This window comes from Chroicocephalus ridibundus, chromosome 22, assembly GCF_963924245.1.
Source record: "Chroicocephalus ridibundus chromosome 22, bChrRid1.1, whole genome shotgun sequence".
NCBI lineage: Eukaryota > Metazoa > Chordata > Aves > Charadriiformes > Laridae > Chroicocephalus > Chroicocephalus ridibundus.
Genome location: NC_086305.1, coordinates 5,163,920 through 5,190,381, shown reverse-complemented (window position 1 = coordinate 5,190,381; position 26,462 = coordinate 5,163,920). Strand labels below are relative to the sequence as shown.

At 51.0% G+C, this 26,462-nt stretch overlaps 1 long non-coding RNA gene across 14 annotated transcripts in view; it reads left to right on the top strand.

Moving 5' to 3' along the window:
• Positions 1–26,462, top strand: part of LOC134526403 (uncharacterized) — a 38,773-nt gene that overhangs the window by 2,719 nt on the left and 9,592 nt on the right. For 6 of the 14 annotated variants that reach the window (XR_010073955.1, XR_010073960.1, XR_010073956.1 and 3 more), the window contains exons 2-13: positions 517–623; positions 724–871; positions 12,231–12,389; positions 12,908–13,208; positions 13,300–13,713; positions 14,012–14,115; positions 14,487–14,602; positions 18,063–18,215; positions 19,147–19,573; positions 20,903–21,053; positions 22,367–23,363; positions 25,640–25,782. This is a non-coding gene — a long non-coding RNA (uncharacterized LOC134526403). Of the gene's footprint in view, positions 1–516; positions 624–723; positions 872–12,230; positions 12,390–12,907; positions 13,209–13,299; positions 13,714–14,011; positions 14,116–14,486; positions 14,603–18,062; positions 18,216–19,146; positions 19,574–20,902; positions 21,054–22,366; positions 23,364–23,924; positions 25,234–25,639; positions 25,783–26,462 lie in introns of those variants that run through there. The other 8 variants (XR_010073965.1, XR_010073964.1, XR_010073966.1 and 5 more) reach the window with 8 other exon arrangements.

Sequence of the window (26,462 nt, the reverse complement as noted above, 5' to 3'; positions counted from 1 at the left end):
CTAATTTCCAGGGTCTCAGTCCTCTGTTGGTACTTCAGGGGAGTTGAGGATCTGGACAGGAAAGGTGCTGGCCTCTTCTAATGCCCTGTACCACTGGATAAAATCTTCTGTACATTCTTGATTTTTATTTTTACATGAAAAAGCAACACTGAGATTTCCTCCTGACATTTAACTCAGTCAGTAAGTGACAAAAGGAATAAACATTCCTGTTTCACTGGGACAAAGGCTCCAAGATCCTGCTGTGACTAAAATGTTTCATCATTTCCGAAGTGAAGTGTTTCAGTGGGGGGGGGGGAGGAATAAGAAAAGAACTAAAAATGACACGTTTCAATGTTTTTCTAATTATTTTCTCTATTTTGGCTGAAGCTATTAGTCAAATTTGGCCCCACTTCACAAATAGCTTTGGAACCTTCCAAAACGTTTATTTTGGTGACTTTTCCCGTCATTGGTTTGATCTCTGCCCTGCTCGCCAGTGCAGTGCGTGTTTCCGTTCACCCCTGAGCGCTTTCCTTTCAGGTTTACTGCCGAGACCTGCTTTGGCACCCCAGCACCGCGCGACTCCCGCAGCCGCCAGCCTTCCCCCAGGCAGACTGGGGCTGCCTCTACCCTTTCCCACAGTGGAGGTATGTCGAAATGCACACGTGTGCACGTTGGGTGTTCCCATGTGCTCACACCACAAGACTCTTGCTCATCTCTGTGTCTCTCTCTTACATGTGGATGGAGCCTCAATGCCACACGGTGATGGTGCAGGATCTGTTTCAGAAGGCTGATCTGGTGCTGTCCAAGGAGTTCCACCCCGTGACATACCTAGACTGATCCTCCATTCCAAGTCCTTCCCAGTCGCTGGCACAACATGTTTGTTGGATTCCAGGTAAGCAATGTTTTTCTCCCCAAAACCCGGCTGCTATGAGCGTGTTGCCTTTGCAGCTCAGCAGCAGTCCTGGAAACGAGCTGGAGAACTTGCAAACCAAGGAACGGCGCACAGGCTGGGATCTTTGCTGTTGCCTCTGTTTGTCCTCATGCCTGCTCTGCCTGCATGAGTCAGAGGAACAACATCTGTTGATTTTTAGGGTCACAGATGGCTTTGTTTATCTTGTTAATCGTGAGCGTGGCCTGTGACTGACACATGGCTGCTTTCAGTGGTGGGTACTGAGGCTTAGAAGGGACATTCTTCAGTTAGTCAGTTTTGGACCTTATGTTGCATCCACTGTGGCTTACTCCATGCGTGGCCCAGGGAACTGCTCTGCTCAAGGGTGGATGTTGCTCCAGGGCTAGTGGAGAGGTGGCAGAGCCCCATCCCTCTCCTTACGCTTGGGCACTGCCCAGCCTCAGGAGGAGGGCTCTGCAGCACCATCTAAAGCACAGTGCTCTTCAGGTCGCTGAATTTGTGTTGAGCCAGTTGTTTCTTAGCATCCTTTTGCTCACCTTTCTTCTCGAGGCGCCTCAGTGAAGGGGCTGCTTTGAATTGCCTCTATCCTGATCCCTTCTACGTATGAGTTGGTTGTTGAGCCTGTAACTTTGGGACAAGCAGATACTCTAAAGATAAGCAGGGTGGGTCACTCATGCCACTTCTGTCACTCACTCAGTCGTCCTCAGCATCCTGCTCGAAATACAGATTTCCAAGAAAAAAGTCCTGCAACTTCATTTAGTTTTGGAAAAATAAAATCTCAGTGCTAGTTTTACCCAAAGCCCTTCTTAGCATCTGATTTTTTGCCAGCTAGGGTAGATGTATTTTTTTTTTTTCCCCCTTCCTTCTCCTGACTAGAAGGTAGAGAGGACTGATGCATTGTCACCTAAACTTGGAGCAGCCTATGCTGCAGCAGCTGATGAGGTTTTGCAAAATTAGAACCATCCCCAGTTTTTCCCTTGTCTCTTGGTATGATGGTGTGCCAGTTTTTCATCCTGCCTTTGTTTCGGAAGAGTCACCATATGCCTTAAAAAAAAAAAAAAGTGTTGGAGTGAGTTGTCCTTGCCTGCCTTGAGTGAGAGATACTCCTGTGTGTGTCAAGGACCTTGCCCAACTGATGGTGGGGGGAGGTGTGTCCCCTTTGTCTTAAGGGATTTATAGCCACACAGTTTCATTTCTGTGGCACTCCAGGCTGCTCGGGGGATCACACTAGTGCAGTGACTGCAGCGTTTCTGTGCCAGTTGCTTGCATTCAGCTCCACTGCAGGGCACACGCTTGGCCAGTATCACTGTAACTTAAAGGCTGGCTCAGCCCTTTCATGACAAAGAGGCAGCTGTGGACATGGACCCATGCAAACGAGTGGGAAAAGAGGGAAGGAAACAGGCAGTATTTTCCCCAGGAAACTTTGCTGCTTTTTGAGATGGAAAGATGTCACTTCACTCTTCCTTCCTGCAGCACAAGGGAGAGTGAGTGAACCAGCTTTGGTTTAGCAATCCTAGTATCGTATGTGAGCTTTAGGGTGCTCATACAGGACAAACCATCCCTTCTGGCTTTTTGCTGCACTTCAACAGCTGCTGGCAGCTCTGCTTATGCTGTTGGAGGGTGAAGGAATAGCAGCACTGAGAGCAGCCATTAGCTTTTTCCAACTAGACCTTGGCAATCCCTGGGATATGAAGAGTCCAGAAGGAAGCAAATGGGCTTTGGCTGGGGTCTTGGAGCCTGAACGTGAGCTGCGCTAACAGAACTCACTGTACTGGTAGGGAAGTGAGGAGATTGCAATGTTTGCAATGAGCCCTGACACTCCCCTTCCTGAACTGGAAAACTTCCTGCCCATTTCTCTCTCCCCCTCTACCCCCAAATCCCTTCTCAGCAGGGACTAAGACACTTGCTTTCTAGGCTGGCTTAATACTGACACGAGATTGCATCCGCGTGTGTCAGTATGTATGCTTCCTCCCCCTGCAGCCTTCCCCCTGCTAATGATAGTTGAATCCCTTGGCTAATTTCAGCAGCATTTGGCAGAGAGGAGATGTCTCAAAAGCACCGAATTCCTGCAAGTTTCACAGGAGTGGCTGGTTTGGTTTAGTACCCAGATATGTGCCCCCTGTCAGGGGTCTTGGTCAGTTGGCCAGCTGGCAGAGTTGGGGCTTGGTTGGCACATACAGCTCAAAGCCAGCTGCAGCGTACTCCGGTTCCTCCACGTTATGGTGGGGAGCAGATATAGGGTGATAGAGGGCACTGCAGGGGAAGAGTAGGGGATACCTGGGGGGAATGTGTGTGGGAATATGCATGTGTGAGATCTGGCATTGCTGCAGCGCAGGGGCTACCACAGGTATGGGAAGGAGCTGTGATTATTGATGTGTGAGGAGAGATAGGGGATCTATAGGACATCAGTCCATAAGGGCTTCTCCCACTCCCAGTACAGCCCCTGCTCAGCAAAGCAGTGGAGGACACGTTCTGTGTTAAAATGTACAAACAGCTCGATGGAAACACTAAGAATATAACCTGGCTTTAAATAAAAAGCTGAAAGCTGACCTAAAGTGAGTCAGTGATAGGTAGCCAGAGCCTATTCGTGCTGGTTTTGACCTACAAGGCAGGATTGCTAGCAGAAGCACTCAAGCAATGCAAGTCTGCCCAGCTGTAAAACTGCTATTCCATAGTGTCATACAGTTTTAAGAACAGGTGAAGAGTTTTCCAAAGCTTTAAGGAATGTGGTGCCCTTTCTTGGTTAAAGGGAGAATCATGGTTCTCTAAGTAAGTGCTATTGAAAAGCTCAATCCATTTCTCCCCACAAAAGCTCTGTATTTTCCCCCTCCTTTCTCCTGCCCCAGGAGGTGTTCCGCACCAGGCAGCGTTTGCCGAACTTGGCTTTGGAGAATCCGTCTCCCTGCAGCTGCTTTTGCTGCTGCATCTCTGCAAATCATCAATATTCATGTGCTTCATTGGCAGAGCCTCTGAAGGGCTCTGGAAATCTGGAGCGGGATCCAGCGCTGGAAAAGCCTTTCCTGCATGGGGTCAGGGAGCAGCGGGCTGTGTGTTTGCCACGAGAGGGGGTTATGAGCCTGCAAGAGCCTGGGAGGAGTGGGTGCTGAGGGTGCTGGGACTCAGGGCAGGGTGCCCTGACAGGTCCTGGCTGGAATGGGCATCACCCTCCGGCGGCACCAAGCAGCTTTGTTGTGTGCTTCAGTCTGCTTGGGCCACCCTGGCGTGAGGTCTTGCCGCAGGGATGGGTTGCAGAAGGCGACTTTATCTCACTCTGCAGGCTTTGCCACAGCTTCATCCCATTTTCCCTGTGGAGGATGGGATGACGGTGGATTAAGATGCGATAAGGCCTGATAAGCGCTGAGGGATGGTTAAGTGGGGTGGTGTTTAGGAGGAGTTGTGGCACCTGCCGCAAGGCAAATGGTGAGGCAGAAGCACGTTTGACAGGGAGGAGCTCAGTCCTTGTTTGCCCACAGGGTCTTGCTCCTGGATGACCTAGTCCGTGAGAGCTAAAGCAGAAGGTGATTTTCCTGACTGCAATCTGGATAAGAAAGGCTTCGCACACCCTCCCTCCTCTCGTCTGGATAAAAGCATCGCTTACCTTGAATGGATTTTCCCGTGAGCTGCCTCCACTGCCTCGTACCATTCTCTCCTTTGCGTTGATGCAACTATTTGTGTGATTGCAGAAAACCAGTTTGAGGAACTGATCTGTCTGATCCTGTTTATTTTTGTCCCCCTTTCCCAGGACAAGAATACTTCCTTCGCAGGAGTTGCTTGAGCGTGTTGTGTTCTGGGGTCTGAGCTAACCTTCCTGCAGCCAACAGAACTGAAACTAAATTACCCTAGCATATTCCCTTGTACCTTTCTCTGCTGTAATATTAAAAGCCCTAATTTCTCCTGCGAGGTGATCTCCAAGTCATTGAAGCGGATACGTGTACAAAGAGCTTAAAGATGTTTGGTTTCAGCTTGAAATACTGACTGGGAATTGAGAGGCCTGCAGTTTATTCTGTTGTTTTCTGGGGTTTCTCTGTTGCTTTCTTCCACTATTTTGCAGCCTTCGTGCCCATGTGCAAAGACTAAAATGCTTGAGCAAGGGCTTGGACGTTTGAGTATCCTCCTGGGTGGGGTATTCTCTTCCACCATCAGAGAAGGTGGGACAGAGAACGTAGAAAAGGACACTAATTAGGAAATCCTCTTCTTTCTTTGAAGGGGGAGGGAAATATTTAACATTCATAGACTTAAAATTTCGGACTCAGTTTTGTGGTTTCCTCTCATCTATGCCTGTTAATGTGCCTTTGTGACCCCAAGGATTTTTCAGTCAATGAACCACCTTAAAGCAAGGACTAGTCCAGGGAGGACTATCAATGGGATCAAAAACCAGCCTAGTCTGTGAAATTTTTCTGTAACAGTTCCCATTTAAACCTCCTGTTTCTGCCCTGAGGCCGCTGCCAATAGCCCCAGTACAGCATGAAGCGTTCGGAGGCTACATGGTGGGCTGGACTGGTTCAGAAGGAGAAGAAACCTGCTGCCAGACAGGGATTATTAGCCCTGACAGCATCCAGCCTCGGTCATCAGGTAGCATCGCAGGCAGTTGTACTGACACGGGATCACAGGTGTGAGATACTCCATCAGGTATGGAGAACCTGTAGAGGCTTTTTAAGTATTCATAGTGAAACAGAAATTGGACGTGTTGGTTTTATTCAAAGTCCTGCTTTTTCCTCCTCTGTGCTGCAGCCTCTGTGATTTTTTTTGGCTCCTGTGTTTAATTTGCACCTGCTCCAGAGTTTAGATTGCCTCCAACGATGTCTGAGTCTGTGGCCCTGCAGTTGCTGCCACAGCAAAGTCCTGGTCTCATTTTGGATGTCAGGACACTAATTGGGTATTTGCCCTCCGTGGCCTTTTGCTCAGGATTTGACGCCTTGGGAACGGTAGAGGTTCTGGGTCTGTGGAGTCAGGCTGGGTACATGCTGTGCAGCTGCAGCGTTTGCAGTTGAATTCTTCTGTTGAGGTATCCTTCATGGTCTGTCTGCTGCACGGAGATGAGTAATAGTCCCTGGTCCCCATCCATCAAACATAATTAGGTCCATTTCCTAACGAGCCCTCAGACTGCTCAAGTGGGAGCTGAGAGGAAGACAGAGCACCTTGTCAACAGGCATCGCCTCCAGGAAGAACCAACAGCCTCTTCCACGGTGCTGGGGCTGGCTCTGGGGTGGGTTGCAGAATCCCAGTTTGCTGGACCAACAAATAGCAGGAGCCCAAATATCTACCTAAAAAGGTTAAAAGCCCCAAGCGATGAAACCCTTAGGGGGCAGGATGAAATTAGGTACTCGCTGATGCTTTGTGCTCTTCTGGGCCAGCGTGTTCAGTGTTGTGGTCCTGACTAGTGACCTGGACTCCTGCTTCCCATAAACTGGGGGATCCTGGGCAAATCTTACAGTGTTTTTCCCTGAAGTGACTATGGTTTGTATTTCCTGAGAAATGATTTGTTTTTTAGATGGTATCAATTAAAAAATCTGAAGCTGTTCCAGAGGGGGTGTTGGTTGGATGAGTGTCTCGATTTGTTTGTTTTATTAGGTTTTGTTGGTTTTTACATTATTGACGCATCCATTCGGCCACATACCAAGGAGAATGTGGAGGGGAGGGGTTAGACTAAAGCAACTATGTCTTTTGAAATGTCCATTAATCTCCATTTATGCAGGGAATTTTTTTTCCAAAGGTTGCAATTAAAACGTGTTCCAGTTGACCTGGTAAGTTGTCCTCCGCTCTCTGATTTAGCACCTTAACAAAATGTCCTGAATTTGACTTTTCATGTGGTGTGGTGAGTTGGTTTGGTTTTTTTTACATTCGAGATCTTGAAGTGGGGTGACAATTGTGTCCCTTCATGAGTGGACATGCGGTAGCTCGGTACTGTTAGGGTCTCCGCACATTTTCCACGTGTGCTTCGGATCCTGTGTCTTTTGGTCTCGTTCATCACCATCCCCTCCTGGCCAAGGCTCGTACCCTAATGCACAGACCATGCTATCATTGAGCAGGTCCATGCAGGCTCTGCGGAATATACCCTTTTTGGAATAAAGTTTTTGCTGAACGGCATGGAAGCTGAAGTAAATTGGTTTTTTGCCAGTTTAGCTTGCTGAAACAGTTTGGCGCAGGGTGTGATGAGTGCGTGGGCCAGGGCGGATGGCCAGCCAGGAGGGCAGGGCTGGGGCAGCCAGCAGTTGTGCTGTTTAGGATTCTGTGGAATTGATGCTGTTGCTGCTCAGGTTTGAGCACCCGGCTTTGACCTGCCTGCGTGCCCGAACAAGTTGGTGCCATGTGCGGCATAAGAACCACTGTCCTGGTCCTTTAGGTCTTTATTTTTTTCACGGGACAAGTTATAAGTGAGCCTGACTTTCTCTTTTGGCTTTGCAGTCTTGGGTCTCTGGCTGGCAAGTATAATTAACAAGGGCCGGGGTTTGTAATTCCTGGCACAGATACAGCATTAATGGATTTGTTCAGTTCCCTTTTATCAGCCTTTCCAGCCTGCCTCTTATCTCATTACTTTGGGGAGGGCTGAGATGGGATTAGAAGAATGTGAAGGCCTGATAAATGGAGATAGAAACCAAAGAGCCAGGGCAGATCAATACAGGTCCATCATGAAGACTTGCGGAGAGCTTGTGGGGCTGACTAATTGAATGGACCTTCGTTCCTGGGGAACGAGGCTGCTAAAGGATGGCGCTGGAGCTCAGGGACCCCAGCGGAATGTGTCACAGCAGTCATGAAACCTGTTGGCCCGGGTGAAAGTGGAGCACATGTGAAGGCATCTGGCACTTTGCTTCCTGCAAATCAATCCTGTGCTTCTGTTCTCCTGACTCAGCAGTTCCCTGTAGTGCTGATTAGCATCTTGGCTGGATGAAACTTTCCCAGGCTTCACAGCGCTGGGAAGAGTTGCTGGTGCCTCCTGCATCTAAAGAAGCCACTTATGTTATTTGTGCTCCTCTCACCGCAGAGGTGAACTGTGATATGTGGAACATATTAGTCACTGCGGAGGGCTCTGGGTGGGATCCGGAAGAAAGAGAGGCAAATGGACGGCTGCTGTTTGGTATGGGGATAAGGATGCAGAGTTTGGAAACTTCTGCAAGCCATCTAACACACCTGAGGTTGCCAAGGGAGTGGAAAACAGGTCTTGTGGGAACAGGTATCTCTGCACCTGGAGCAATACCACGAGAGTGACCTTTATTCTGAATGCTGGGCAAGCTGGTGCCTCCTTATGCATCCTTCTTTTTTCTTATCCTCATCAGCTGAAGGGGAGTATGTGCTTATGGTGGGGCTTGTAGGCAGCCTTGTTGTCTTCCTGTTCAGATGGAGGCAAAGAGTAAGTCTCCCTGCTCAGCACAGAGTCATCCGTCAGCACACGTGGTCTTGGGAGTTTTGCTTCAGGAGCCTGGTTCCAGCATGGCCACTGACACAAAAACTAGCTTGTCCTCTGCGAGCAGGGGAGGGCTCGTAGGGTCCTTCCCCTGCAGGGCTGCTCTCTGTCTTTCTTTGCTGGGGTTCGTGAGGCTCCTAGCCTGCAGGAAAGTGGGGAAGGGGGAGTTCTGTCCTTCCTCCATGCCTGCTGGGATCAGCGTGTCAAGGACTTTCTGGTGGATGTGGACACTGAGTAATTTCTGTGCTGCGTGACTGTGCTGTGACTGTACTGCGTTCCAGCTGAGCTTTGGCACAAACCCAGCCAGGAGTTGAGACTGAGCTTCTCAAATTGGCTCTTGGGGCATAGCTCTTCTCCCTGTTTTCATTTAAACCAATTCTTTCACTTCTGCTTGGAAGCTCTGAAAAACATCCCAGGACTCTCCTGGGGACCCCTCTTTTCGACGCCAGCTCTGCCGTCCCTCTCTTGCTTCTTCACACGCTTTCTCAGGCTTCTGTTTCCTGTGCATCTCCAGCAAGAACCTGGGAAGATCTCTCTCTTCACCTGGCATTGGTCACAGATCTCTGCTCAATCTCTTTCTCCTCCCTGCTGCCTTTCCCTTCCCCTGATTCCCTCCTTTAATTTGCCTTTGCTTATTTTGAATACAAAGCTCCTCCATCACAGTGTTTATAGTTTGTAAAGCCTTGGGCCCATTGCTTATTCTCCTTCTTATATCCCTACTTAACCGCCTTGGCTCCCTGTGCCCTTTCTCTGCTTCCAAAGTATCCAGGATGAATCACAGTCCCTGTCCCCAGCTGTCTGCTGCATAGTTCCCATATCCCAGGAACCCAGTTCCCAGACACTGCAGCAGTTCAGTCACAAAGTCCTCCTCTTTCTCATCCCTTAAAAATTGCTTTCTCTGGAGTCAGCTGCAGACGTCTTCGCCCCTCTCATGAGCCTCCCGAGCTAGGAGCAGCCTTGAACAAGATCTCTCTCGTCTGCACAATGCCCAGGACATACCCAGTGTGGGCATCTGCCAACTCAGCCGGTCCTCGGAGCATCCTCACCTAGTTTGGAAGCTGCTGAGTCGATGCTGGCTGGCACGTGCTGGCACTGGGCTTATCTCCCTGGCACTAAGTAAATGTCATCAGCCTGCTTCGTATTCACTTTTCCATATCAGCTTTTGACATGGTTTCCCTTCGTCTCTTCCCAAAATAGGCTGGTCTGCTCTAACGCACAAATACCCCGGTTCCCATCTTTTCGAGGGTGTGGTGAGGAACGAGTATTGGCCACATCCCAGCTCTGTTCTCCTCCAAGAGCTCCTGGATCAGGATTGCTTGGTTTTTTTTTTTGGGTGAACTGACTCTTCAAGCCACATTTTGTGTCCAGAGAAGCAAAGTGAAGCTGATGTTCACGTGCCAGTGGGGACTGACGCAACTGGAGAGTGAGTGTACAGTGAGCAGAAGACAAGTGGGACAAGGATGTGGGATACGGGACTGACGCAATTGGAGAGCGAGTGTACAGTGAGCAGAAGACAAGTGGGACAAGGATGTGGGATACTTCGGTCTGAGACCAATTTTGTCAGCCAGTCGTGGAACCTGGTGTCAGGGAGACAGATCCACATCCTTGAGTCAGGGCTGGTGGAGAGGAGGGGCAGGAGAGCATGGTTAGGCCGTTGGAGCCATACTGGAGCAGGACTGGAGCTGTAAGGAGCCAGGGATGCGACACATGCCAAGCCTGTGCTGTGGAGCAGGAGCAAGGCCAACCAAAGGGCAGGGAGCACTGGGGGTGCGAACAGCAAGGCAGGGACCAGGGTGGGAAGCCAAGGGGGTGACTTGCTGTAGTGAAGCCCTCCTTGGTCAGGGTGCTGTGGTAGGAGCCAAGTGGGTCCACCCAGGTGGGTGAGAACAGTCTGCTCTTGCTCTGGGTGGCCTCTGGATGAGATAGCATCTCTGCCACCAAGGTGGAGCGTGGGTAGACTGAGCTTAGGCCCATTTGCTCCTCTCTGGAGAAGAGCACCCAGAGTTTAAATTTCCTGACTGCCACATTTTTCCTGCCTGGGACTTGTGTCTTCCTCCCCTTCCCCAGGCAACAGCATCCGAATTGAAATAATTCTGCGGATGGAGACCAGGATGCTGTCACTCGAAGTCCTTCCCGTTGGGCCAGGGTCTCTCAGGTAGAAACCTGGGACTCAAAGCAGCCCGCAATGCGGGCGAAGGCTGCCAAGCCAGCCATGCACAACCACTCACCAGCTCTGGATGCTTTTCCTTGGTGGAAATGTTCTCACGCACGTCAGAACCCGCTGCTGCCTTCACTCACCTCCTGTCAAAGGGGACAGCTTGATCTCCTCTCCTGTCCTCCAGAGACGCGAGGTTCAGCTTGTCCCATGCCTGTGCATGGACAGTGGCCGGCAGGAAAAGCGAGCCAGGCCAGCTCAAAATAGACTGCTTCTTGGAGTTTTCCATGAGACCTTTGAGACTCCTTATCTCCCCGCTGCCGTTCTGGCACAGGACAAGTTGCAGATGGAGCAGCCTCCATAAGCAACGTTACCTCGGTCACCCCAAAGCTTCCTGCTGCCTGGGCAGGACGCGAGGCCATTGTCCCGTGGGATAGCGGCTGCTGCAGGGTGCACAGCAGCCTCTTGTTTAGCAGGATTAATTGGGTGGAAAAGAAACCTGCCCAGTATTGTGGGGATGGGGGATGTTGAGAAGCCTGGCTTTGGCGAGAGCAGCTTTAGCGGGGATTGGGCGTCCAGGCTTTGTAAGCCGCTGAAAAGATGCCAGCGTTCAGAAGGTGGGTCTTGTACCTCTCCTGCCGTAATATCTGCCTTGCTTTCAGCAATGCAGAAGGCAGTGCAGACAGCCCAAGTCACCCGAAGGTCTGTGATCCTCCTCCTCTGTAAAAACAAGAGTATTCCTGCTAGGAAGCAGGCAGAGCTGCTTCTCTGCTTGATGGGAGGTTGGTCCTGCTTGCCAGGCTCCTCCCGCATGAACCATGGGGTTCATGGTTCCGTGCTTGGGTGTCACCAAGCTGTAGGTTTGTTTGGAGCCCCAGGGAAGGTTTGGCAGTGTGACCTCCTGCCGCTTTCCACAAGTGCTTTCCTGACCCTGTAGGATTTTCCTGTGGCCTTAATGAGACATCTGGGGGCAATTAGTTTTCTGTTTTATGACATGCCTGGCTTTTCTCATTGAGTGTGGCATGGTGGGGCTATGCTGGTTCTCCAGCCACATCTGGGATGAAGGGAGGGGAGGCAGGAGGTGCTGAGTCAAGCTTTGCATCCAGCCTTTTCCTTCCTGGTGCTCGGTGCTGCTCAGTGCCTTGTGTGCCTGTACAGGCTCCGGGTCTCGGCGTAATCCTGTACGCGCTCTGATGCACAGCGATGGAGGATCAGTCCTGCTGTGACCTGCTGCTCTCATGCAAGTCCTGAGATTAAAGTTGAGCCTGTTTCCCACCCGCAGTATCCTGAGGTTTCCTAGAGTAAGAGGTTACAGAGAGGATTAGACAGAAGTCTTTGCTGCGGTAAACCATGTTTTTTCGCGGCTGCCAATTATGCGGGGAGGAGAGGCAGCGTAGACTGGCGTTTCCCAGGGACCATGGCAGTATCGCTGACCCCAATTATTTCCAAGTGATAAATCACCACCTGTCCCTGGTCTATCATAAACTACAATACTGTAGGTTAAAGAGGAAATAATGAGCATCCTTTATCATTGCTTTTTAGTTCTAGGATTTTTGGGGGTGATGTTTCCGAGGTTTTTCTCTATGACCCCGAGACCGTATAAACTTCACCTAGAGGTGTGTGATCACTTAGGAACTGAGGCTTTGAGAGTGGCGCTAAAACTCACGAGACCTCCAGCGTGTTTGTGAGGGCTTCCATCGCCAGCAGGGACCAGCTAAAGGGGACCCCTCCATTGCGAGGCTTGAATTATTTTGGACAGAGTTGCCATCATTTTTATTTTACAGAGGGGGAAACTGAGGCACAGAAGAGCGATGTTCCTTCCTGCTAGAAGCGAGGATTTCTGGGGCTTCGTGTGATGTTTGGCCCATAAGGTCTCCCTACCCTGACCAGTACCTGTGCTGGAGAGGATGCTGACGCTTCCTGATGCAGGATTTGCAGCAAAGGTGAGCCCATACTCGGTGCTAGGAGGAACCAAAAGGAGAAGATGATGCTGGGCAGCTGCTCCATTATGATTTCTGAGAATGAGGGTGATTTTAGACAAGTTCTGATGATCCATCACTTTACTAGACTAACACATGTGCAGATCTGCAGAAAACACTCTAAGAAATCTATTAGAAATCCTGCACGGAGGAAAAGGCCATTGAGCTGTTGCGCTGGGAACGACAGGGCTTTTTTGTCTTTTATTTTCCCCTTGTAGTTCATTTGATCAGCTAATGGTCTTTGCTGACAGGTATTTATCAGCCTGAACATGCTTTCCCTGGTCTTGGAAAAATAGAAATCTTTACTCCTGGCTCCAATAAAAAAAATCAGCTCAATATCCCTGAACGAGCAAGTCTGAATATCAATCCTTCTCTTGGCATCTCAGCTCGGGGAGTCGTTAAGAGGAGAATGGCAAAAGCAGAAAGCAAAGCCACCCAAGGTTAGAAACAGGCCTGACTATTATTATTAATTTTTTTTTCAGCCAGAAATTTCACGTGTTTAATGAGCTGAGGGGCATAGCGTGCTAGCAGCTATCCCCAGGGCTGGAAGCAAAGCTGCCCCAGCACAGCTCACTGCAACGTGTGAAACAGCCCCGTTCTGCCGTGGGAGAGGATTTGTGGAGCGAGGACCCGGGACTGCAATGTGGCACTGGTGCTGCCGTGTCCCCACAAGCTGTTACAGGGACCCGGCTCCAGCCTCCCTCGCTCTCTTGCCCATCAGAAGTCATTTCCCTCAAGAAAAAGGGGCTCAGCGCCCTGTTAGTGACGGATTGCTCTTGCTCTGTGCGTATCCCTCCCTGTCTACAGAGCTACTCCTCTTCTCCTTTACACCCTGTTTGCCACCCTGTATTGATTTACTCCTTTCTTTCACCAGTTCAGGATGTTGAAAATCTGCTTTCAGCCCTGTCTGCAGCAAGCGAAAATCGACGGAGACGCCCCTGTTTGGATTAACCGAGTCTGGCCTTAAGAAAATACCTGTTAAGCATGGCTCAGCAAAGCAAAACATCCAAGATATGTTAGATCGTGATGTTAGATTTATTATCAAGGAAACAACCCGTAACTTGTGAGATGCTGCTCTCCATCATAAATGCAGTCAGACGTTCTTTCAGCGCTAATGAGGATGAAGATTGATGTCCTCGCCCGTCCTCTCTGCCGGTGCCAGCAAACGCTGGGGTCGTCCCGTCTTTTCTTCTTGAAGCACTTCACGGTTCTGAAAATTACTGAAGTGAAATTTTACAATGAGTGCCTGCTGATTTGTGACTTTTGTACATCTAGGGAGCCCGAACAGGTTTGTAAAAGCTCTCTTGCTCTCTGTATATATGACTGTATGGATGTACATATATATATTTATATTTTATATATATGTGCGTGTGTGTGTGTATAGACTAAAAGGAAATCAGCCCCCACTCTCTTGCTCCTCAGGGGTGGGATCTGCACATTCTCTTTTGAGTATTTCATGCCAGATAGTAGCTGTGACTTATATTTTGAATAAAAAATTTAATTAAATTGGTGTTTGTGAGCTGCTGGGGGGCTTTGACCACTATCTTCCTCAGGAAATAAAGTGACCTCATTTGTGAGAGTTGCAGGGTGAAGGAAACCAGCTTCCATCCCCGCCCGGTAGTGAGGAATACATGGAAGAAGGCAGCATTCCCTATGGAAAGGGAGGTTCGGCTGGTTCAACCAGGAAGAGGTAACTCCAAAGCTCCTCTTCAGCGTGGATCAGGGGGGTGCCCTGGACCAGCACTGACCAGCACGCTAAGGGACTTTGACCTTGCTCTGGTGGCTCAGTTTGTGGGAGGAAAACATCTCTTACGCAGCCCCAGTGCATCGTTTAGGATCCTTTGCATGGCTAATGTAATCCAAACGGTAACGAAGCCAACAAAGCTGTGTTTTCAGCCAGCCCAGAGGCATTTGCCTGGGTGCTGGGCTGAGTCTGGCCATTGCAGACTCTCGTGAGCTGTGCAACACTTGCCAACCCTCTGTCTGTTTGCAGAGCTGCCTGCTTCCCTCCATGCATTGTCACTGCCTAAAGTGCAACATGCTTCATTTGTTTCTGTCCAGGCACAAGGTTTCAGGATGTGAGAAGATTTGAGGAAAGATTTATCCCTGCTGATTGGAAGTGAGAGCAAGTTTTCCAGTCCCAGATTTCCCCGCTGCTGTCAAAGCCTGGCTGAGAGGTACACCACCATCACCGTGCTGCTGAAGATCGTATCTTCTGCTGTGCATAAACGGGAAAAACATTGACCTCAGGTAGCAGCCCCGTGACCCTTGGTCTGGGAACAGGTAGGAATGACTGGAACCAAGAATGATCTCCCTGGAGATGGTGTTAGTCCTACAGTAACACCCAGCACTGTTTGCTGTTAAGGATGGGCTGTTGTAGCTGGACATACAGCTCTAAAGCACACGTTTCTGTCCTAGCAATGAAACTGGGTCCTCAGTGTGGGGTAAATCAGAGAATCTCCCCCGGAAGTAAGCTCTGGCAATTTACACCTGCCGAGGATCTCCGCTGTTGTCCTGGGAGATGATAAAAATGAAGCAGACCCTTCCAGCCCTGCTCTGCAGTGATTGCCGCCTGGCTGTGAATAAAAAACAGCCCCAGCAGCGCTTCTACTTACCCAGCGTTTCTCTCTCTCGCAGCTCTCTGTGCATTTTGCACTGGCTTGGGAGTGTTACGAACTGGGAAACCTTGAGCAATGTGTTATTCAAAACACACTGGCTTTCACTGCGAAGTTTCAATTGTGGTTTGTAGAGTTGGGCTGAGATTATTGCATTTAAATTCAAGGCAGATTTCATTCACTCGTGGGGAATGAATGCTAGATCCTTGCTTCCCTGCTAGGAAATAAGCCCTGGCCGAACAGATCTGCACAGAGGCCCTGGCCCCGGGTCACCTGGCTGCTCTTGCACTGCTCCGATAACAGCTCTGCCCCTCGGCTGGGCGGCCGTGTGCTCCAGAAGCCTGCTGAGATGTTGACATGTTGCATTCATAGTAGCTTCTGGATGTGGGAGAAGGACAAAAAGACGGGTGAGGGAATGCAGAACTAAGGAGAGGTTTGTCCTTTGTGCAAGTAGCCTCTGATTTTGGCAGGGTGACAAAGGGAACCACCACAAAGTCTTCTCCTTGTCCCCAGGGTCTACATGACCAAGGCGAGGCTCCCATGGATAAATGCTTGGACTCGGGGACCACCGTGCAATCTAAGCCTGACCTTGGTTTGTTGTTTAAACTGCTGCAGCCTTGATGTATGGTAGAGGCTGAGCAAACCTCAGATCTTGTTTCAACTGAAACAGGAACCTCTGCACAGCCATTGACACCAGATGGTCTCAGCTGGGTTGAAGTCCAAGTAGATGAGGAAAAGCAACATAAAATCCGTTAAGCAGACGTGGCCTTAGAGTGTCCTAAAGGGAGCAAGGGAACATCAGTGCTTGAGTTGCTTAAAATCAGACTATACAAACTTCTGGGGAACTCGCGGAGTGAAACCTGTGCCTCTGAGGCAAAGCGCCATCAATGAGATGCATTAAGATTTTTATCCTGTCATCTTATCGTGAAGCTGTTGGCTTTCATTTCACTGATTAATGTTGATCAGATGTGAGGCACCTCTGTTAAACACTGCTTTAGCAAAAGTGATCTCACTGCCTTCGCAAAAAGTAATTAACAAGTGAAAGGCGTGGTGTGGAAGCATGACATGTGTGTGCTACAGCACAAGAGCAAAGCATGTGGCTCAAATGAGGATGCTGCTCCTTGTTCTTTTCTGTTTAATTTTGTATGCCCCTTGGATCTATATCTTGCTTGTTGTAACGCACAGAGAATTGGGGTCAAGGAAATATTTCTCCTGGAAAACATCTTTTTTTTTTTTTTTTTTTTTTTTTTTTTAACCCTGGCCCTGGGCTTTGCTGTTTGACAGCAATGGGGGAGGCCTTCCCCCGGTTGGACTGCAGTCGCTCCAGTATAAGTTCCAGGAGAGCTGATGTTTGCTCCTGACTTTGACAAATGCACCAGTAGGTCCGTGCCCTCTCCATCCTTATCTTTTCTGACCAGAGGAGAAGGTGGACCCATCTTCACCGGGGTGTGTGCAGCACCTTACACGCTGTAGCTTTGAGCTCAGGCGGGACCGTCATGCTGTGAAATGAAAGCAGAGTGTGGGAGAGTCCCTGGACAGGACTGGACACAGGCAAGTAGGTCTCCGTGTGCTGGGCTGGCCGCAATCCCATTGCTGCGGGGCTTGCAAGGCAGCAGTGGGGAAGCAGCTGGAGGTGACAGAGCACTGAGACTCTGGCACCCCTGCCTGATCCCTCTGAGCAGCAGCCCCAGGCAGCGGCAGGTCCCAAAACCCCAGCAGATGCCATTTGTGACACCGATTAGCAAGGCTTTGAGCTGTCGTAATAGGACAGGCCCCTTGCCTGCAAGCCTTGGTGGTGATTTCTGCTTTGGTTTCTATTAACAAATCTCTGCGGTTATGTGCTCATGCTGCGCAGCGAGGGGCGGAGGGTTCAAAGCCAAGATAAATAGTCTTGGGGTCTGGCCGGGGCTCTAGGAAAACAGAGAGTGCAGCGAGTAATTTGGTTAATACGTTCAGACACAACCATTAGCCCGTCAGTGCTTCCTGCGAGGGAGGTTCAGCCAGAGAAAGCTGTACCGCAGCGGGTTAGGCACAACGCATGTGGCTCTGCAAAGCCACCGTGTCACAGTGCAAGGGCTGGCCTGGCACTGGGACAGCCGCACATCCCCCTGCTCTGTCCTGGAGCCAGCTGTGGTGGGGATGGCAATGCAAAATCCCTGCCTTGTCTTTGCTCCCGCGGGTGATTTGCGGTGTCCTGGCGTATCATGGAGGACAGAGGCTGTGCCTGTCCCTCTTCCCACCTTCCCACATTCCCCTGCGGGAGAGCAGCCTTGGCTGCTGGAAACCAGTGAGCGGGATGGGAGAGGTCTGTCCCAGGCAGGGCTGCAACTGAGTCCCCTTCATCTGCAGTGGTTCCTCTTTGGCTGTGAGGGGTCTGGATCAGGCTCGTTCAGCGCATCAGTATCTGCGAGCTGTGATGGAGAGGGGAGCCCAGACCTCCCGCAGCCTCCAGCAGACATTCAGACCCTCAGCTGGGTTCTGCTTGGTGATGGATATTATTTTTCCCCATTGTGACATTAATATTCCTCCCTCCTGTTTGATTCCCAGGTGCGCCAATGTGTGTTTACACTGCCCATGCTACATATTCAGGTACCAAACCGAGTGTGAGCAGGGTCTACAGCTAAGAGTGTTTATAACCTTTGGCCAAACAAGACCTGGGGCAGTTCTGGAGGTCTGGTGGTGTGGGAGTCTGCTCTGCACGCAAGTTCTGCATTAAAGGTCCCAGGAAAGCGGCTGGTTTCTGTGTCCTTGTGCCCAGGCATTCTGCAAGGCTTTTAGCGTGCGTCTGAGAGAGTAACAGCTCTGTCAATCCTTGGAGTGAAAGCTTGTGATGAGCAAGAAAGCCGGATAATCTGCTGTCACCTTGAGAAGCAGTGCTGAGGTGTTCGGCTCCTTTGATTGTCTCCTTTTGGCAGAGGAGAAGGAATAATCCCAGAAACAACGGGCTTCTCTGAGAATCTAAATTAGACTCCATCCATTACAGCACCTTTTCATTACTTATTTATGCTTTTTCTTCTCTTAGCAAATGTCTTCAGCCATCCTGGTCTGTCCTGCTGACACCACAAGAATGAGAGTGAGGGAAACCTCACAGCAGAAGACCCTCCCACCTGCTGGCTCTCTCGCTCCCCCCTTGCTGGCGTCAGGAAGCAAGAGCAGATGGGTGCCAGCCAGCACGGTGAGATTGGGTTCTTGGGAGTCTTCTGCAATGGCAACTGACTCTGAGGATGGCAAGACTAGCACCTTCAACTCTGATTCCATAAAAAACAGCCAGCTTCAGCAACAAAACAGTGGCAGCTATTGGGAAAAGCCACTCGCCCTGCAGGCATCCGAACGGTTCAGCTCTGAACCTCCTGGCCCTCGGCGTGCTGTAATCTCTCTGTTCATCAGCAGCTCCAAAATCTGTATGCTGCGCTGCATCGCTACCTCAAGTTAAGACTTATTGCGTGCCAAAGGGTGCCTTTTGCTTGCAGAGCGATGCGCCAGCTGCAGCCGTACGCAGCGCAGCCTCCTCGGCTCTCTTTGTATAAGGTCCAATGTGCAGGTGCATTTTCCCAGTCTTGCAGAGGCTACTGGTGCTCGCAGGACCACACGTTGGGGAGCTCGGCTGTGTGTGCTGGAGGCCTGCTGGGCCACGGATAGCACAGAGTCCAGCTTCAAAACACGCAGGGGGAAGTCTCCAGCTGGGAAAAGACAAACTTACTCTGTTGAATGTTTTAGGTCCAATTCCCCTGCTAGTGCAAGCAAACAAGCATCTACTCACTTTAATCCCTGTCTGTACTAAGCAAGGATGTTGCTGTGCATTGTCCAAACAGGGTTTTTGCACAGGAAGGAAAGTAAAACCCGGGATAAATCTATCACTAATGGCGAATCCTTTGAGGTAGCCAAACAACACTCCAGGAGCTGCGGTGAGATTCGGGGAGTGTCTCCCAGCTGCAGGCTCAGGAGCAACCCCAGCTCCAGCTTTACTGCATCCTGCCCGCACACAGGGTGTCCGAGCCAGCCAAATACTGACCGCTGCTGATGTGCGAGCAGCCAGGTCCTACCTGTGCTACGGGCTTCCCCCGCCTGCACCCGCGGCATTACTTCCACCCTTCTCGTCCGCACAGGCTGGAGGCTCTGAGAGCACTTGCGGTCCCCGAGCCCTGTCCCAGCATCCAGACTGCCACGCTGCTGGCTGCCAAAAGAGATGGAGAACACAAGTAAAAAGGTAGCCTGGCTCATCACAAACTGTAAGTAGCCAAGCCACCACCTGCGGCGGATCACGGGCTTGTATTAGACCCATCTCCATGGAGATTAAACCGCATTGCCACTCCAGAGGATCAGCGGGAGAGCTCTGCCGACGGTGGGGCGCGCGGGGATAAGAGGAAGTTTTGCTCGTGCTGCCTGCCAAGTCTAATCAGGATCTTTCCACACCAGCTCCTATCTATTGGCCTCTCTGGAACAGACAGACCCGTTCTTCTTGTGCCCCAGGGAGCAAGAAACATTTCAGGAGTCTTCTACGCTGATTTTGGAGAGTAAAGCAAACCTGGGATGGTGAGTTCCAGTCCCCTGGAGAGGAGGAGACGTTGGGAGCAGCTTGATATCCACCTGGAGCTCACAGAAGGGCTGTTGCACCGCTCCACTTCGTTGTCTGCGCCCAAAACAGCGAGATGCAGCCGCCTTCACATCTCTAGTCCAGCCCGGTTTTTCCTCCCCTGTGTTTCTACCTTGCATGGTTTTCTCTGCCTTTCGCTAGCCGCAAGGGCAGAGGGTTTCCCTTATATTTTGCCCGCTGAGGTTGCCTGGGGCTGCAGCAGGTTTTCCAGCTGCAAAGCCCAGTAAATCATGGCCGAGGGAGGCTGCCTCCCAGCTGCACAGAGGGCTCTAAGTCCGGGGTCACTTAGCTGCTGCACAGTAGCTCCAGAGAAGTGATCTGTGGATTAAATTTCCAGGAACTGGTGGGGCCCGACTCAGTTTTGAGCCACCAATTCACCCGATTAAAAATAAACACAGAGTTATAGATGGGCTGTGCTCAGTTACAGCTGATTTTTATCGACCCCGGCTGGGTGCTGGGATGGAAAGAGCGCTTGGTTGGAGTCACTCTCTTTCCATTCCCAATCCGTGCTGCCTCGGGAGGATTTGGGAAGCAGAAAGTTCGAGTCGGGGCCTCTGTGAAATTCTGGCTGCTCTGAGACTTTCCCACACGTTCATTAGACATACAGCTCATTCAAGTTTATTTCCAGAGGTTTTAAGGGCTGAAAGGCTCATTGTGTCTATCTGGTGTGATACCCAGTTTCTGCGGGAGCTTGAACCTACAGCGTGCAAAGCATAGAGGCACTAAACACTGTGGTGCTGCACTGGTTAATGGCTGGGTGAGGGGGCTCTTTTCTGTCCCAATTTAGAAGGTGCAGGAGCCAGCAGAGAGGCAGAGCCATCGAGGAGCGCAGTGGAGGGATGCCTGCCCTGTGCTGCATCCCTTAAGGATGCTTTTTAGCTGAGGTGCCCATCCCTACAGTCGGAGCCATGAGATGCTATTGCGACAGAGGTGAGCTGTGCCGGCAGCTCCGAGGGAGCAGGGTCCTCCCTGGCCCCCACCAAGGAACCTCACGGTGGTGGGAACAGCAGGGTTATCGGAATGGGGTGGCTCCTCTCTAAGATGGAAATTTCTCCTCTGGCCAGAGGCAGCGATCTTGGCTTGCATCCCTGCTCCCTGTCACTGAGCCTCGCCACCTTCCAGGGTTCACTTTGTTCACAAAGAGCCTCAGATAAGCTTCTTGGCAGGGGTGCTCTGTTCTGCCGCGGCATTAGCATGGCTCAAGACAGGTTTCTTTTTTTTTTCTTTCTTTTTTTTTTTTTTAAATATTAACTGTTTGTGTCCCTTAGAAGATGCAGCCCAGACACAGACCTTGGGGCTGGGGCAGCAAGTTGAGGCTCTGCGTCGGTGGGAAGCATCGGCATCACCGCAGGGATCGGTTTCCTCTGACTGCCATCACGGACCGAGGGGATGTGGCCTCCTTGGATGGGCAACATGAAGGTAATGGCAGTGCTCACCCGTGGGTGAGCCCCGTGCTGGGAGCACCCGGCGAGTAGGAGGAACCTCCTGCCTAGTAAAAACAGGCTTTGGTCCCTCTCCCATCAGAGCCGTGGGAAATCTCGCCATGGTTATGGGCTCATGTGCCTGAGGCTGCGTCTGTGAAATGCCTAAGGAATGGTTGCAACTTGGGGAACACTTTTTTTTCACGGGAGTTAGAGTATTTTATGTGGAGATGTGTTTCTCCAAGAGTGAATTTTTTTTGCCAGTCTGAAAAACCACCTTAAAGCCCCTGCTCATGCTCTTAAAACAAGTGGTCGGTGACTGGCGGAGTGGAGCCAGTTGAAGGCATTTCATAAAGCACTTCATGGGATGCTGTAGTCCCTAACCAAAAGTGTGACCCTGGAGCCCTGCAGCGTGCCCTGATTCACAGGGAAGGACTGGCTGGCAGCCGACGTGCTGCCCTCCCTTGCCACTCAGCCTCATTTATCTTCATTACTTGGGCTGTTTACGCAAGCAAGAATTGGCCAGAGGCGCCCGGCACTGCTGCGTGCCAAGGGAGGAAGCAGGCACCAGCGCAAGCTCTTGTGGCTGGCACCCAATTGCCTGCACGCTCTCTTTTGAGAACAAAAGGCCAGGATGCAGCCTCCGTGGCCCAGGGCGAGGGGTGGCTCTGGCCCCTCGCATGGCTTGTGCCAGGGGGTGTTGGCAGCACCCACTGCCTTGTGCTCTGTGCTGGTGACCCCAGGGCATCCCGCAGGCAGAGATGCTCAGGCATCTCCACCTGAGGTCCCCGAGAGCAGAGCTCTGAGTGCCTTTGCTTCCAAAGCTCGAGAGCGTTGTCCTTGGGTTCAGTCCTTGCTTAATCCTTTATCATGTGGGAGCTGCTGCTGAGCTTGTGGTTGGAGAGAGATGTCTTACAAACAGGGCAGTATCTCCTCTGGTCGCTGAGCTAGCACAGCCTCTGGCGCCTTCCCACTTTCCTTCTCTTATTCAAGCAGCTCCCAGAAACCTCAGCTCACCCCATGACCCCGCTGCAGAGAGAGGGGCATCCTCCCTGTCCGTGGGGCTGGAGGGGGCCTGGGGCTCCCCAGGGCAGAGCCAGGGTTTAGCACCGGGCTGCGCTCACCCGGAGGGCTGCCGCCTGGCCACAGGCGCTGTTCACCAGCCCAGAGCTCAGGGTTGGAGATCAGATGAGTGCCAAGCTGCTGACAGACAACTGCCACTAAAAAAAAAAAAAAATACGCACACTTTTCCAGAGCGTTTGACTGGATTTCTGTGTAACAAAATGCTTTTTTTTTTTTTTCTTTCTCCAGCAAACACCGTCTGATGTAAAATTGCCAGCGAGAAAACCACTTGCTGCAATTCCGAATAAAGGAATGAACGGGATGGTCCAGGGACGGTGTCATCTCAAAAGCTTCTCTAAGCCAGCAGCAACAAAGGGAAGTCTAGACCTGGCAAAACCCCTTTGACTCCTGCCTCGAGGTAGCCAAGTCCCCCCCGCCAGCAGCTTCCCGTGGTGGGCGGCTGTGCCAGCGCATGCCCGGTGCCAAGAGGATGTGCGAGACAGAGCATGCTTTGTGTCACGCCTGGCCTGGGCTTGCCTGGTGAGAAGAAACACAGCAGAAATATGCTGGGGTCTGACACGTCACCTCGACGGTGATGCTCTAGCCCTTTGGTCCAGCCCCGGCAGCTGAGACCTGATGAGGAGCTGATGGAGTATCAGGACTGACGCTGGTGGGTCCTTCTGCTGTTTTGTTTTAATCCAGCTTTGTGTCTTGGCACCTCTGCTGTGACAGTGGTCCTCTCCTCTCCTGTCCATACATCATGCAGGGGAGAAGGTCGGAGCCCATCACAGAAGTTGGGGAGCTGGAGGTGACAGCAGTGCCTGGGCTGGCTGCAGGTTTGGTCAGCAAGCCTAGATGCCTTCAAGGTACTTTGCTCCTGACTCCTTCCAAAGCCATGGAGGTTGCCCACTCATGGCGAGATCACCCGCAGAGTCACTCGGGGACACTGACTTTTCTCACACCTTTTCTTTCCAGGTGATGGGAAACAAAAGAACCCAAGATATTTAAGAGCAGGAAGCCAGGTTCTGTAAACTGTCTAAAAATGTATCCTCCGGAGATGAGATTTCACTCTGGCTCCAAGCCCAAAGGAACGATCAGTGCTAATGAAAGAGAGAGCGAGGAAGGGCTGGCGGCGGGGGGAGCAGGCTGTCCTGCTGGAGCATCCTTACTGTGTCCCCCTGCCTGGGACTGGGACACCCCAGACTGGATGGGCACAGAGAGACATTGGATCTGAACCTGCCTCGGGGTGAGTCTGCCGTCTGTGAGGTGGGATGAAATCACTTTAACTTGTTACCCCTGTACATTTTAGGTTTATAGCCCCAGGGAATCAGTTAATGCCGCAGGAGAGAACAAAATTCACAGAAGAGAAACAACTACCTGTGGATTTTCAGCTGCTGGTGACGCTTGGGACACCAAGATCCCCAAGGTTTCTGGGCAGTGCAGGGCTTTTGTGGCAGGAGTCCTCGCTTTCTAGCCTTGCCTTGCTCAAACCCTTTCACAAACCAGCTCTATTGCTGGTGCCCCTTCGACTGACTTTGGTAGCTAGGAGTTGCAGGAGTGATGAGTTCTGCTGGTTTATTTCCCAATCGTTGTTTCCTTGAGGCTGACACATAATCAATGAAACCAAAACCTTGGGGTGGCTCATCACGCACGGTTGCTTTCTGCATCTCATCTGTAAGCACTTCATCCACCCTCCGAGCCTTCCTCACCCGCACGCCGGCTGTCTCTGGCTGATTTTTAACATCTGCAATGCAAACATCTCATAAAAAAAAAAAAAAAGTATTGTTCCATAATTGATCTCTGCCAGCTCTTTGGTAATTCCTGTTGGACTCGAAGTCACCTGACTGGGTGCTGGTCCGTCTTTGGAGGTGTGGGAGCAGATCAGCAGTGCAGGGGCTGTTGGCCAAGAAGGGCATCTCCTGGAGCAAAGAAGATGTTGCTGGAGAGGAAGATGTGGGATTTGGGAATGTCTTCCCTTAAAACACAAATGATGTGACTTCTAGGCAAACCATCCTCATCTCCTGTGACCGGCCTCAGGGCGAATACCCCCTTACCGCGGTGGCTGCCAGCAGCGAGGCAAAGCCTGTCATCACCGCTTCGGACAGAGAACAGATCCCAGAGAGCACGGGCTGAGCAGCCAGGAAGCCCAGACAAGTGCTCTCCTGAGGCAGGCACTCACAGACATCCTCTCCCTTGTGACTGGACTCTTCCTGCCTTCCTGATCCTATTTAATTCCAAAAAAAAAAAATCCCTGGGAAAAATAATACCCCCGGTCACTGGCTGCTGGACTAGAAAAGCCAAAGAACTCCTGGGATCCGAGGGAAGGGCGTGAAGGCAGCAGGGACCTGCCTCGCCGTTTTGGCTCTGTACCCTGGAGAGGGGTGGTGGGTGAGCTCGCTTCCGAAATGGCAGCGGCAAGCAAGGAGAGTTTAGCAAGACGGGCTGGAGAGCGGAACAGCTGCCGGTGGCCCTCTTCAGGCTCCTCCTCTGTGCCTGAGCAGCGCTGCAGGACGAGGGGGTGATGCTGGAAGGGGTGCAGGTCTTCTAAGTGACAGCAGTAATTTGCAATTAGCAGTGGGGAAACGCTTAAAAAATCTGGGAATCCTGGGGAAGTGGAAGAAGAGAGAGGACTGAAGAGGTGGGCTTTATCCTCCCCAGTAATAATAATTATTAGCCCAGACACCAACCCTGGGGATGGCCCATCTCCAGGCAGAACAGGGCTTGGATGTCCTGCCCCAGGACAGGCAGGCTTGGATGACACTTGCAGCCTGGCAAAGGGAATAAATCCCTTTTGATTTTGACCAATGTAACCGCGGCACACGCAACATCGGGGCTCATGCAAACTTGTCTAGAAAAAACAGCCAAGAGACACGGCCGGGGCTGTTGGAGAGCCAGGCTCTGCTGGGGAAGCCAATGCTCCTCTCCTGGCCCATGATGGCACGTGGATGTCTTCGTGTCGCGTCATCCATCCCTGGCATCCACGTGCTCCTCACTTTCGTGGATCTGCCAAAAACCTCAGATTAGTTTTTTTTTTTTTATCTGAAGAAGTGAGAGCAAGAATTGACTAGGATGAAGATGTGGGTAGCAGCAGTATAAACCCCCCAAATACAGCTGCTTTTCAACAGGGGCTTCCCAAATGCTTATCAAAGCACCTGATTTTAGAAATTAATTTTTTTTTTTAATTACCAGCTTTATTCTCACCTACTGAGTTTTGGAAGAGATCTGTTGACTTTGGGATTATTTTTTTTTTTCCCCTTAAAGATTCAGAGAAGCTGCTTTCCCAAATGAAAAGGCTGCTTCTTATTTTCAACCGAGCCTTGAAAGCACGGAGGAAGAAAATGCACATGTGTTTATCCACAGTTTTTGTGGATGAGAAGTGGGGTTTTTTTTTTTCCCCTTGCTGCTGTCTTCAGCAGCCCTGTACTGAGCTTACTTGAAAACCTGGGTCTTATTTAAAAAGCTCAAATGGGAACTCTTTTGAAAATCAACCTAATACTTACAGACTTTTCTTTGATTTCTCAGGAGTAAAGCCAAGTCAGCTTGCTGCAGGGAAGGAAGAAAACTCAGGATGAGCTTGTGTCTCTGGACTTCGGTCATGGTTTTTTTTTTTTTTTTTTTACCCCATCCTTAGTTGGCAGTTCTAGATGCTGCACACACTCAAAAAGGTGAGTTTTGACCCTGCTGAAATGCTTGATCCCACATAAACATGTTTACAGGGAGCAAGGAGGAATCACGTGAGTGATGCCCCCACCGGTCTGTACAAACCCATTAATTGCTGGGATGGACCTGGCTGTTGATTCACAACTAGAAGGTGCAGCGTGGCTGTACCCTTCCCCTTGACCGCGTGTGTAAACACCGCAGCGCTCCCAGCTTTCCCATCCAGCATCTCATCCAGGGGGGAACGTGGGCCAAGTTGGCTGGCGGGGTTGGGGAGGGGGGGGGCCTTGCCCTCCTTCTCTCCTATTTTCCAGTTTTGCAAACCTAGTGGCATGTTAATTTTTGTGCTCCCAAGGTTTGTCTTGGCACATGGCTTGGAGAGCAGGGGGGCCCAGAAGCTGAGCAAAGTGATTCTTTATGTAAACGAGCGCTGATTATAATTATGCTGCTATAATTACTGCTAAGCAAATAAACAATAAAGGGCAGCAGCATCCCGGAGGCACGCGGGGCTTATGCAACCTCTGCAAAACCCCGGCAGCAGATCGTGTGCATTCCCCCCGAGGCTCACAGAGGGAAGGACGGAGTCAGAGCAAATGCTTAATTTTATGGCATCCTGCTTCGGGCGAGCTGGGTGACACAGGAGCAGCCCGGGAGGAGATGGGGAATTGGGAAAGCAAAGCATCTCTCT